The sequence below is a fragment of the Leptonychotes weddellii genome, chromosome 11, assembly GCF_054177405.1.
Source record: "Leptonychotes weddellii isolate Sample4059 chromosome 11, ASM5417740v2, whole genome shotgun sequence".
In the NCBI taxonomy this organism is placed as follows: domain Eukaryota; kingdom Metazoa; phylum Chordata; class Mammalia; order Carnivora; family Phocidae; genus Leptonychotes; species Leptonychotes weddellii.
In genome coordinates this window covers 59,987,254-59,999,398 of record NC_138379.1, presented here as the reverse complement: position 1 = coordinate 59,999,398, position 12,145 = coordinate 59,987,254, and the positions used below count along the sequence as shown (strand labels likewise).

Below are 12,145 nucleotides of genomic sequence, written 5' to 3'. Positions count from 1 at the left end.
GCATGATAGTGAAGTCCATCAGAGATATAGCAGAAGAAGATGCAGGGAAGATGCCTAACATGAGAGAGACTTGACCCACTATTACTGGCTTTGAAGATGGAGGAAAGGTGGGCCACAAGCCAAAGAATATTCATGGTCTCTGGAAGCTGGGAGTGGCCCTCAGCTGATAGTAAAGAAATGAAGACCCCAGTCCTAAAACAGCAAGAAACTGAATTCTCTCAAAATCCTATAGGAGCAAGAAAATGGATTCTCCCTTAGAGCCTCCAAAAAAGGGACACAGCTCTGCTGATATTTTGATTTCCACCTTGTGGGATCCCAAGCAAATGAAACTGGCCAAGCCCACTTGGACTTTTGGCCTACAGAACAGTGAGATAATAAATCTGTGTTGTTTCCTATTGCTGAGTTTGTAGTAACTTGTTACAGGAGCTATAGAAAATTAAGACAGTTGTTATCTATAATTTTCAAATAAAAGTTTGAGCCATAGAATAGTTAAGTTCCTACAACTTGTACGTTTCAGAACTGACTTTCAAATATACTTTACTTCCTCCTGAATGTGCATGCTCCATGGTCTCTTTTCCTTAAAGTGTAGAACCATACCTTAAATACTTCATTTGTCTATCTTCTCCATATTCTCTGGTATAGCCTTGAACACAGGCATCCCAGGGGGTGGACATTTGTTGTGCTTTCCAAATCCCCCATCAGTGAAGGACTCAATGCCCTGAGAGCTGAGAGTGCTATCAGTTATAACCTTCAACAACCAGCCCCTTCAGAGACCATCCCAGCTATATAGCTACCTTACCCAAACACACATTCCTCCCAGAGTGGTCCACATAAAATGACTAATGTGTATCAAGTAAAGACCTAGCTATGTTGACCCAAGTTGGGAGAATGCTGAAGGATCCTTGTAGCTACAGAGCTCCCCATAGGGTCAGCTGAGGCTGTTGAGTTTCCCTTGCAGATCCACTTCTCCCTACTCCATCCTGTTCCATCTCTTTCCGTCCACAGGCATACAGGTGTGGATCCCAGGGACACTTCTTAACTTCTCAATTAACCAACCTAATCTGCTTCTCAGAATCTGCTTCCCAGGAGCCCAAGCTGTGACATCCTGCCAATGCCTTTGGTTGGTTACCATATCTAAACATTGGATGAAGTTTATTTTACCTATTCATGTGGGTAAAATGTTAGCCTCGAGTCACAAATTTCCAAAGTGTCCAAAGAGTCACAAATTTCCAAAGTGTTTGAATAGTGCTTGTCATTTCCATCTCTCATTTTATGAATTTGAGGGCTGCAGATGGCCAATTTTATAAATAATCTCCACTTTGGTTAGTGTTTTAATGGTGCATGTGTAATAGAATAACATAGAGTGTAATAGAATGAAGTAGGCTGTATCTTTATATATCTACCAGCCACCACAGGGATAGAGGTTTACCAGCATGCTCAAACAAAATCCACACATTTTGTGATTGACTGAGAGGGTTACATAGAAAGTAGATGAATACCCTCCCTATTTTCCTCCCTTCCTCTTCATTCTTGCTGCCATGTTCCTGGCCTGCGAGTGAGCTAACTTACCTGGGGGTGCTAGGTCTAAGGGAGGTTCTTCTGCAGCCATCTTGGCTTCTTCTTACTCTTGTTAAAATCCCTGAAGCCATCTTACCGGTACCTGTGATGAGCTCTCTCCCCTCCTGGCCTTCGTGGTGCTTGTTCTGTGATCTCTGTACCTCCTACCTGCCTTGTAGGAATTCAACTGGTCACTGGGTAGCCTTCTGCTATTTCCAGTCACCTTACACACTCTCAAAACTTGTAGTCCAAAAGCAAAACCATCTCAAGTGTCACAGCTTGAGGTAAACAGCTCTTTTTATTCCACTGCTCCAATCTCCTTTCCTTTCTCCCTCTATCATTTTTTGTTGTTAATGGAGGGTCTCCTTCAATTCCCCTTGGAACATCTTCTCACTAACTCTTCAAGAGCCTCTCTTTCCTCGAGTACAACTTTATTAGATATTTCTGTACATATTTCTATGGCTATTTCTAATTTTCCCTCTGAGAATTGCAGTTCAGCAGTAGGTTTTTATATTCAGTTTCTCTTGGCATTTGTGTTATCTCCTTTTACCACTGTTTTATGCCACAAAAAGTAGAAGTACTCAGCATAGTAATATTTTTAACTCTCAGAACTCCAAACTGGCATCAGAATAAGCTTAGAGTCAGTGAAGAGGAACTTTAAGAATATACATGTCTTCGATGCAGTGGTGAGCACTTGTCCCTTTGGACAGTCAGGGGGTAGAATTCTCAGACCTCAGGTCAAAGTCCACATTTAAATCCCCAGGATTCAGCTTCCTATGATGCATGCAGATATCCTCGCCCTTTGAACACAGTACATCCCATAATAGTTGTTTTGCAGTGAATGCACATTTCCTGGAGAATTGAGGTGGCCTGCTCACCTTCTAATGCCCTGTGCTATATTTCTACAGCAGGTAGGTCTTCATGGACAAAGTTGTCGACTTTGTGTTTCAGTGTCCAAGTACAGGCAAGACCATAAGTCATTAGGATAGTATCCTAAAAGTACCTCTCTTTCTTCCTGTGGCAGTATATCCCACAAGACTAATTTTTTTCCATTATTTCATCTTATCTTTGAAAAGTCCGTTCTGCAAAAGATGTATCTCAACAACAGCCAAGCACAAACAATCAAACCCGGACTTATATTCTTAATCCCACTTCACCCCTCGATACCGTCATTTTGGACAGATGTCCACTGTAATTGAATGCCTGCTCATGTTCTGTTTTTTTTTTTGTTTTTGTTTTTGTTTTTTTGCTGTTGTCTAGTTATCTACAATTTTGAGATTCTTAGATTATCTTTTTCTCATCTCTCCTCCTCACCTGTATGAAGTCTGTGTTTCACTCTTGCTCTTACCTGCTCTCCGCCCATCTCTTAATGACATCTGTCTTCTACCTCAAAATGCCACAGATAATTTTGATCTGCTGCCTCATTGATTCTATTAAATTCTCCCCCCACCTCCACTCTTTTTGCTCTAGCTTCCTTTCCATGGATTAATTGGATGCAACGAGCACTCATTACTGAGTACAGATGCTGCTGTACGCTGGAGTCCTGGAGCCACCAATTTGATGCTCACAATAGTCTTCAAAGCCAATGACCAGAAACTGGGCTTCATTTCTTCATGTAGCAGTGAGGAGAGCAGCTTTCTCCCAATTTTAGTATGCCTTTATTCCACATGAATATAAAAAAGTGTATTTGTATCTCAAAAATTTGCAAAGTTTATAGTGAGTGAAACAGCTCTTTTATTTTTTACTTACACTGTCCACTTTTTACACCACTTCTTAGCAAAAATATGAGTCCATAGGACCCTGAAAAGGAGACCAACCTGGGATTAAAATGACCCTCAGTGTAGATAGCCAACCCTCATCAAGTGTTTCTTGATGGGGGCAAATTTGGGATGATAGTGAGCAACACCTATTTGCTTAGGTCTCCCCTTTGTGGTAAGTCTCAGTCTAGCCCCACTCCCGGGGGAAACTAGATGGAATTCATGAACTGAAATGTGGAGGTAGAGCAGGGAGGAGATCTGGTTGGAAAGTGGCATTGGAGGAAGGCAGAGGGCTCTGATGAGAAGACCCAACAGAGTGACAGTAGGCAGGGAGTGGAGCAGAATTATCCTCAAGAGGCTGCCAAGTACATTCAGTTACCAGCGCTAGGAAACTGTATGGATGCCAGAGCCAGGCTTGTCCCTTGTCTATAGACAGCGCTTCCAGAAAGGAGGGCACACATCCTTCACGGAAGTAGGTCTGGATGTTTCATATCTGTGTCCATCATGCCTGTGCTAACAGTGTCCTACAGGAGAGGCAATCAAGGTAGAGATAATAGCCTTGACTCTGGCACTAGATTTAGAAACCCGGCTCTACTACCGACTGTAAAGTTACTTAATTTTTCTGTCTCTCTCCCTTATCTGGAAAATGGAGATGATAAAACCTATCTTATAGGCTGTTGTGATAATAAATGAATGTTTATAACCATACCTAACAATCTATTCAATAAATGTTAGCTATTTCAACATTATACAACTTTGCGAACCAAAACATTTCTAATAATCTGTCCTATTTTCAAGCCACTTAAGAATACCCATCCCCAGGGGCGCCTGGGCGGCTCAGTCAGTTAAGCGTCTGCCTTGGTCTCAGGTCATGATCTCAGGGCCCTGGGATCGAGCCCTGTGTCGGGCTTCCTGCTCAGTGGGGAGCCTGCTTCTCCCTCTGCTGCTCCCCCTGCTTGTGCTCTCTCTCTCTCTCAAATAAATGAATAAAATTGGGAGGTACAGACTTTCAGTTATAGGGATGAAAGGTACAGCCTAGGGAATATAGTCAATGGTATTGCAATAGCATTGTAAGGTGACAGATGGTAGCTACACTTGTGGTGGGTATAACATAATGTATACAATTGTCAAATCACTATGATGTATACTTGAAACTAATGTAACATTGTGTGTCAACTATTCTTCAATGAAAAAAAGAGTAGTTATCCCAATTTTCATTTAGAAAATGGGGGTACCATAGTTTCTCTGTATATTTACTTTAGACTTTTCTTCTTATGTTTTATAGTAGCCCACTTACTTTCTCTACAATCAGTTGGAAGCCCAAGATCTCTTGCTTGGACAAAAATTTAACAACTATGGTACCTCATATATACTCTTCATCATGACATGTAAAATGTGAAAGCCCCACACTAAGGTAATGCTTTGCATATTTTCTTATTGTACTTCCAAAAGACTTCCTCATTTCTTATCTGCAATATTTCATGTCTATGTCATTAACTCAGGGAAGGAAGAGGCTATGCGTATTCAGCATTTCTTTTGAAATCCAGTCCCTTAGTTACTCAGCCATTGATTTTCTTCAATATGACACACGCGGATGTCCACAAAAAGCACTCGACCACCTCTCTGTTCTTCAGTAGACTCCAGATGTAAGCATGCCCTAACAAACTAACAGTTGTAAATCAATTTTTTCAGGAGCTAGGATGAGACAATAAGATCACAGTTTGGACTTTGTTTCAAAAAAGAAACTCTTTTTATTCATTTCTTATGTCCAGGGAAGAGGTTCATATCTTAAGATATTCTGTAGAGATAAGATCAATTAAGCAATTTTAATAAACTAAAATCAGAGAAACTTTGAAAGGAGCCTAAGGAGACATATTGACTAAATATTGTAGGACATTCTAGAGATGAGATCCGAGGACAGAAAATGGACTGTGGGTAGAATCTCAGGAGATCTGAATAAAGCATGGGCTTTAGTTAATAATAATGTAATAATGTAACATTGGTAATAACTAATAAGTTGTGACAAATGTACCACATGAATGTAAGATGTTAACCATAGGGGAAACTGGATGTAGGTATACGGGAACTCTGTACCACCTCCACAACTTTTCTGTAAATCTAAAAACCATTCTAAAAATAGAAAGTTTAATACAAAATAAGTTGAAGTTCCCCAAACATCTGTTGACAAGTGCATTCTCACATCTGTGCTTTTGTTCTTACTAGTTCTCACAATCCCCTTTCCCATGCTCCTCGCTTATAGTAGGCGAGTACGTTTCCTTTCCCGTTGACTTTGGCCTTGGCCACATGACTTGCCTTGGCAAATGGAATTGAGCAGAATGTGTGTGCAGGATGTGGCTCAGTGCCTCTAGCTCTACCCTGCTACCGTGAAAACAGTATATCCCAGAGAGTGGTTCCTCCTTTCGCCTGCATTCCGGAATGAGAAAACAGGTAGAGCTGAATGGAGCTGAGCCCTCAGGTAATCTGAGTAAGATAAATGTTTGCTGTTCTAAACCACTAAGATAATGGGAACATTTGCTGCTACAACAATAGCAAATTAATGCTCTTGTTGATACCTTTCAAACTAGATTCAGTTCTTGTACTCTCTTTCCTGAAGCCTTCCCTAGATATCATCTCCATGACTCATTTATACTTTCCAGATTTAGCAAATAAAAATAGAGAACTTAATGCATTTAAAAAATCTGTAGAGCCTAATTTGATTATAAGGTCTTTAAGGCAGGTCCTAATCTTACTCAAACACTCAACAAAATATGTTGTGCCCTATTGTTCCTAGCACTTTATTAAGCTTTGTAAATACAATGGTGTATGAAGACAAACAGGAGCCCTACATTCTTCAAGGTGTTAAACTACTGGAGAGGACAGATTAAATAAATAATCACAATTCTAATAAAGGTTAAACTATAGTTCTAACAATGCAATTTAAATATACCAGTGTGTGGTCCTCTGAGGATCTCTCTATGGGACAAGAGTCTTAGCTTTAAGGCAAGGAAAGGCTTCCCTGAAAGTGACTTAAGAGGCAAAAAGATTGGGAAGGCTAGCCCAGCCTCTGAACAACCCATGGATAGAAGTAGCCAGTGTGGCTGGAGAAGACACAGTGAAGTTACTGTGAGATAAGACTGGAGAGGTAGATGGGAGACAGACATGGCGTCTTTACCCCTAACGCTAAACTCCGTGTCACACACTTAGTATGTGCTCAACAAATAATGATGACAGCATATGGCTTGACTCAGGTTAGCTAAACTTTCTAACAAACATGCTAAATGCCTCTGACCAGGTGACAGAAGGGCAAACATGAATTACGCAGAAGTCCTTATCCTCAGGGAGCTTCTGTACTAGATGCTATAACAGTCCAACAGCCATAGTTGAATACTATGTGACCAAACTCCCCCCCGCCAAAAAAAACCACCAAAAAAAAAAAAAACCCCAAAACAAAAAACCACCGACTTTGTGGAAAAAAAAAAAAAGGAAAATTGCTTATGGAATCCAAACACATGCTAAACAAGCTGCAGGGAAGAGATGCTAGAGATTCCAATGCTACCAGGATTCTTTCTGTGCTCTGTATCTCTTCTTTCATTTTAGACTAGCTTTCTTCACATAAGGATATATTGCTGTCTTCAATTTGTGAGTTCTACCTTTCCTGACTTCAGGCATCAGAGAGATGATACTGAAACTCTTTCTTATTGAGTTTGGCTCAGAGACCCATCCTTGGAGTGGCCAATCAGGATTTGAGCCACAGAGTTAAGTCGAGGCCATTAAACCACATGAAAGGAAGGAATCCTGACACACACAGTAACACAGATGAGTCTCAGAAAAGATTATGGTAAGTGAAAGAAGCTAGACACACACACACACACTATTTATTATGTGATTTCCTTATATCAAATTTAAAACTATAGTGAGAAAAAGAAGACAAATGGTTACCAGAGATGGGAGGAAGAGATTGAATGTAAAGGAGTATGAGAGAACTCTTTGGGGGGAATGGAAATGTTCAATATTATTATTTTGGTGGTGGTTACACAATTTTATAGATTTGTCAAAATCCTTTGAACCGTACTCTTAAAATTGGTAAATTTTGCTGTGTATAAATTATTTCCCAATAAAGTTGACTTTTTAAAAAGCAATACAACCCTGAGGATGGGTGACAAGCAGTTCTAAGAGAAGATGCTGGACAGATTATACCAAGCATCCACCACAGATACAGTTTGGTAGGTGGCACACCAGTGAGAAAACAGAGAGCCATGGGGGGCAGGGGGAGGAACTGACAGGTGGGGTGATTTACATGTAAGTGAGGAGGTGTCAAATGTTTGTTTTACCTGTGATTGAGAACAAAGGTCGAAAGGAACTGTTCCCATGAGGATTCCTAGATATTTGCGAAATTCAGCAAAACAGGCATTTCAAAGAATGTAACTAGTTAAAAAAAAAAAATGTGAATGTGGGACATGTTGGAGAAAGGGAAATGGCTGGGAGAGCCAGAGGGGAAGAATGAACTGAATGAGAGAGGATTTCTCGCCTATGACTGAGCATTCTTAGACTAAAAAGAATGAAGAATCCTGTTTCTTTCTATAAAAGAAGACCAGAAAACGGGAAGACAGAGTTATCATTTTCATAGTTTATGGTCATTTTTTAGACGAAAGGAAAGTTATTTCCTTCTGACTCTAACCAACCATACCCCTCCAACTTTATAACAATCAGCATACCACAGTGACTGAAGGATTCTATCTCGTTTGCTTAAGTTTGAGCCTACTTAAAGATCAGCCAGAGAGTGGCAGAGACTTTCTTCTTAGAATTGCAAATATGCTAGCAATGAACGCAAAACTGTTTGTTTATGACTAACACTTCTTTCACTCCATGCTTGGGGAGTGCCCTTTCTTGTTGGGGGATTTGCCAGAGACACTCAAGATCATCCAGAGTGCGCTAGGGCCATTGCACAGCCAGGAACTGAGTTCGAGAGCCAGGCTGAAATGGCTGAATTTTGCTCCTCTTGCACTGTCTGTGGTAGTGAATTTATCTTGACAATTGTGTTTTCTCATTTTTTTAAACTTTGCTGCACTTTGGTAAAATTGTGTGGTGTGATTTAATGAGCTCTGGTATAGGAATCAAAACCTGGCTTCTCATGACCGTAACAGTACTCATTTCTTCATTCGATTGGTATATATGGAGCCCTTACTATGTGCTAGGCACTGTTCACATGGAACTTATGGTCTAACAACCAGGTAGCCACCTAGTTACAGAGTGTAAGAGCTATGTTTGTGCAGGTAAAGGGAACTGCAAGAGCTAATGGTACTAGCAGCTAACAGTGTTAGAAGAAAGGCGTAGAGACATCCTCTTCAAGTCAAAATCAAGATATGGAAAGGAGCACACCAAGGGGCAAGGGGTAGAAAGCCTGGAGATGAGGGAAATCATGGGGTTTTAAGAACCTGGGAGATGTTTCTTGCTTAAGGGATGTATCTAAAAGAGTAAAGTAGGTAGCTTGGAGAGACCATCTGGAGTTAAATTCTGAAAAAACTTATGATTTGACTAAAGATTGTATTTTACACGAGGGTAGCTAGTCATTTGTCATTAGTACATTGTATATTGGAGGTTGTATCGGACACACATTATGTATTTACTCAGTATTTATTTCCTTGGAAAACTAATCCCTCCCTTGCCAGCAGTGGTGTTAATTATCACCACTTCCTCCCTAGCTACAGGCATACACACATGGCAATCAGAACGCCTCATCTCTTTGGCTGTAGTGATTGGTTCAGAGATGAGAACTTGATCCAAGCAAGGCCACGCAGAGACTTACCGTGAAATTTGATATGAACATGTCAGAGAAAAGGGGTTCTCTATCTTTTGATGGGAAGCTATAACATAGATGAAGGGCTGCTGAAGTGGCAATACATCTGATTACCTAATAGAACGTGAACATGAAGCCACAATGCAAAAGAAAGCACTGTAAAGGGAAGGAGAGTTGTATCTCTATTAAGTCCCTGGATCCAGCCATGCCTGAAGCAACTATCACCCTTAAACTTTCTAGTTATATGAACCAGTTATCTTCCTTTTTCTCTTAAAGTAGTTTGAGTTGCATTTCTTAAAATTAAAATATTCTTCATTAACACAGAGGTGATTCTGACGGCCCATGGGGCTATAAATGAGGCTCGACCTTTTAAAAATATATACAAGAGCTTTGCTCAGTGACAGTATCGTAGCCAATGAGGTTTATCCGAGGCGTGATTATTGCTAATTAAAAATATATACAAGAATGAATTGTAAACTCTAAAGAGTACCCGAGTCATTATGACACTTTTAACACAAGTTCACTTGGCCATGGAGAAAAAAAAATTTTAAATAGTTATTCACATCAAATAGTGGTCAGTTATTCCCTTCATTAAATAAACTACCATAATAGGTCTTTGCATCTGCTGTGATTAGGAACTGTAACTGATTTCAGTTGCCTCTGTGTGGGGCTTAGTTCTAAACACTGTTCTTTGTTTTTATTAGTGTATGAAACCAGCAAGTATTATGTTTATTCAAATGCGTATGGCCAAGTATACTTAATTACTTAGGAAAAAAATTTGTTTTTACCCCAACAGTGTTATTTTAATAGAGAGATTGGGCCATTATTTTTCTTTAATATGATTCGGATAACAAAGCTGGTTTTTACAGCACCGTGTCCTCAGAGATATTTGTTTGTTAGAGAATTAAGGGATTCCCTGATATTTGCTACATCTATTTGCTGTCTTACCTCCTCCCTCCAATATTTCAAGCTCTCCTTGCCAGTGCATCAGGACAAAAACAAAACAAAACAAAAAATCATTTATTTTGCTCCTCAAATGGTATGTCATTGGTTCCATCATATTCTGGGATGCTCACGATACCTTCCTCAGATTCAAAGACAAATGTGCCCACATTTCTGGTCATTCTGATGACATTGTGAGGAAACAGGCTCATAAACTCTGTCTGGATCATTCACACTGCCAGATGTTCCTGGCAATATGTCTTATGTGAAAATCTGTCTGATATAGTCTAGAAATGGAAATTACCCTCACTTTTCCAGTGTCTGATGTATTTCTCAAGTATTTCTTCAGTAAGCCACCTGGATAGAATGAGTGTAGTAGTAATAACAACATTGGCTTTTCACTCAAAAGTTTGGAATCTTCCCTTCAAACATGAAAATATTGTTTTCCTCATTCTTCCTTGTTAGAAATCCACCACTGTAGTGAGTTTGAAGGTCTCTTTTAAGAACTTATTATGTACATTCTGAAAAGTTAAAATAGAAGTGACAATTTACAAAACATAGTATGACTTGCATAACAGACTATATTAAATTGTGGCATGCAGCATACACTACGTAAGCCCAAACTGCTTTTACATCACCCCATTTGGACCCATGTGTTCCAAGATAAGACCACAGATGAACTGGTTTATCCTAAGTCAGAACTCATGCTTTTCAAAGAGAAGACCATGACTGTCTCACTGATTTGTCTTGTTTATAAATTCTGACCAGCTCGGTCCCAGACCATGCTTACTAACTTCTGCTCTAAAATCACTACATCTATCTATTGTCCCCCAACCCCAATTCTAGAAGTACCTCTCCCTAAATTTTCACTCTTGAGAACTAGGGATACCCTTGCTAGTGTTGTGCTGTCCCTTGCTCGGCAAACTTAAGAAACTTGGCTTTGTGCGATCGACAGGAATCCCTGGAGATCTTTACGTGGGGGTTTGGACCAATCGTGGATAATGGCATTGTTTTCCTCATCATCCATCATGGTATCTACGCCATGCTCTCTCCTCCTAGAATTGGAATCCTTGTACCTAGAGATATAACAGATAGTCCCCTCTTATTAGTTATTGAAAAGTCGCCTGAGAGGAGATGAAGACCAGGGATGTATTCTTGTTCAAACACTGTTTTTTTGGCTGAAGGGAATCAAAACCAGGTGGTGCCTTCCTGTTGTCTTCACTTGCCCAGAATCCTTATTTTAGGCCTGTATCCAAGAGCTAAACATCATTCTCATTCATGCGATTTTACATCCTGTGCTGGACTAAAACAATTAGGTTTAAGTTTTCAATAGCTGAAGGTTCCAAGTCCAGAGGGTGTTTGACTTTATCAGAATATTCCTGAAAGAAAATCAATGGACTAAAAAATTAATTTGGTGCTCCATGTATCAACTATATATTTATTACCTGTTTTTCATACACATCATGTAAGCCCTGGCAACAGTATTTTCTAATTTACTTTATGAGCACATCAAGGACTCAGTCAAACATCGTGTCTTTCCACCCAATGCCTAGGCATATTCCAAAACTGCACATAAAAATTAACTGGCTTATATTGAACATAATTATGTGCTAAACTATGCATTTTATGTGTTTATCTCATTAAATTCAAGTAACTTGCAGAGAATGGATTTATAACCCCTATTTTCCAGGTTTTAAGAGCTTGAGTAACTTGCTCAATATCACCCATTTGGGGAGTGTTAGACTTTGCTCTCAAGAAGCTTTCAATCTGGCTGAATAGATAACAATATTCAGAGAACAGTTATGTAATAACACGAAAACAGAAGACATATCCCAAGACAGTACCTATTCAAATTGTCCCACCTGATTTGTGGAATCTAAATTCTTCGAATTCAAAGATAGAAGAGATTATGATGAAACAGACTCTATTTTGTAAGCTTCCTGAAGCAGGTGGATAATTACACCAGATTTCAAAATATATACAACGGTAGAATGTTTTGTGGGAAGAGTCGTGGTAAGGAGAGGGACAATACATTTTCAAAAGGAGAAACTGGCAGGAGCAATGATTTGGATTATCAAATTACCAAGGGCAT

The 12,145-nt window shown here is 39.7% G+C and overlaps 1 pseudogene; it reads left to right on the top strand.

The window, feature by feature from the left end:
- Positions 1-9,497: 9,497 nt before the first annotated feature.
- On the top strand, positions 9,498-9,630 carry LOC115940875 (U4 spliceosomal RNA; annotated as a pseudogene).
- Positions 9,631-12,145: the final 2,515 nt, after the last annotated feature.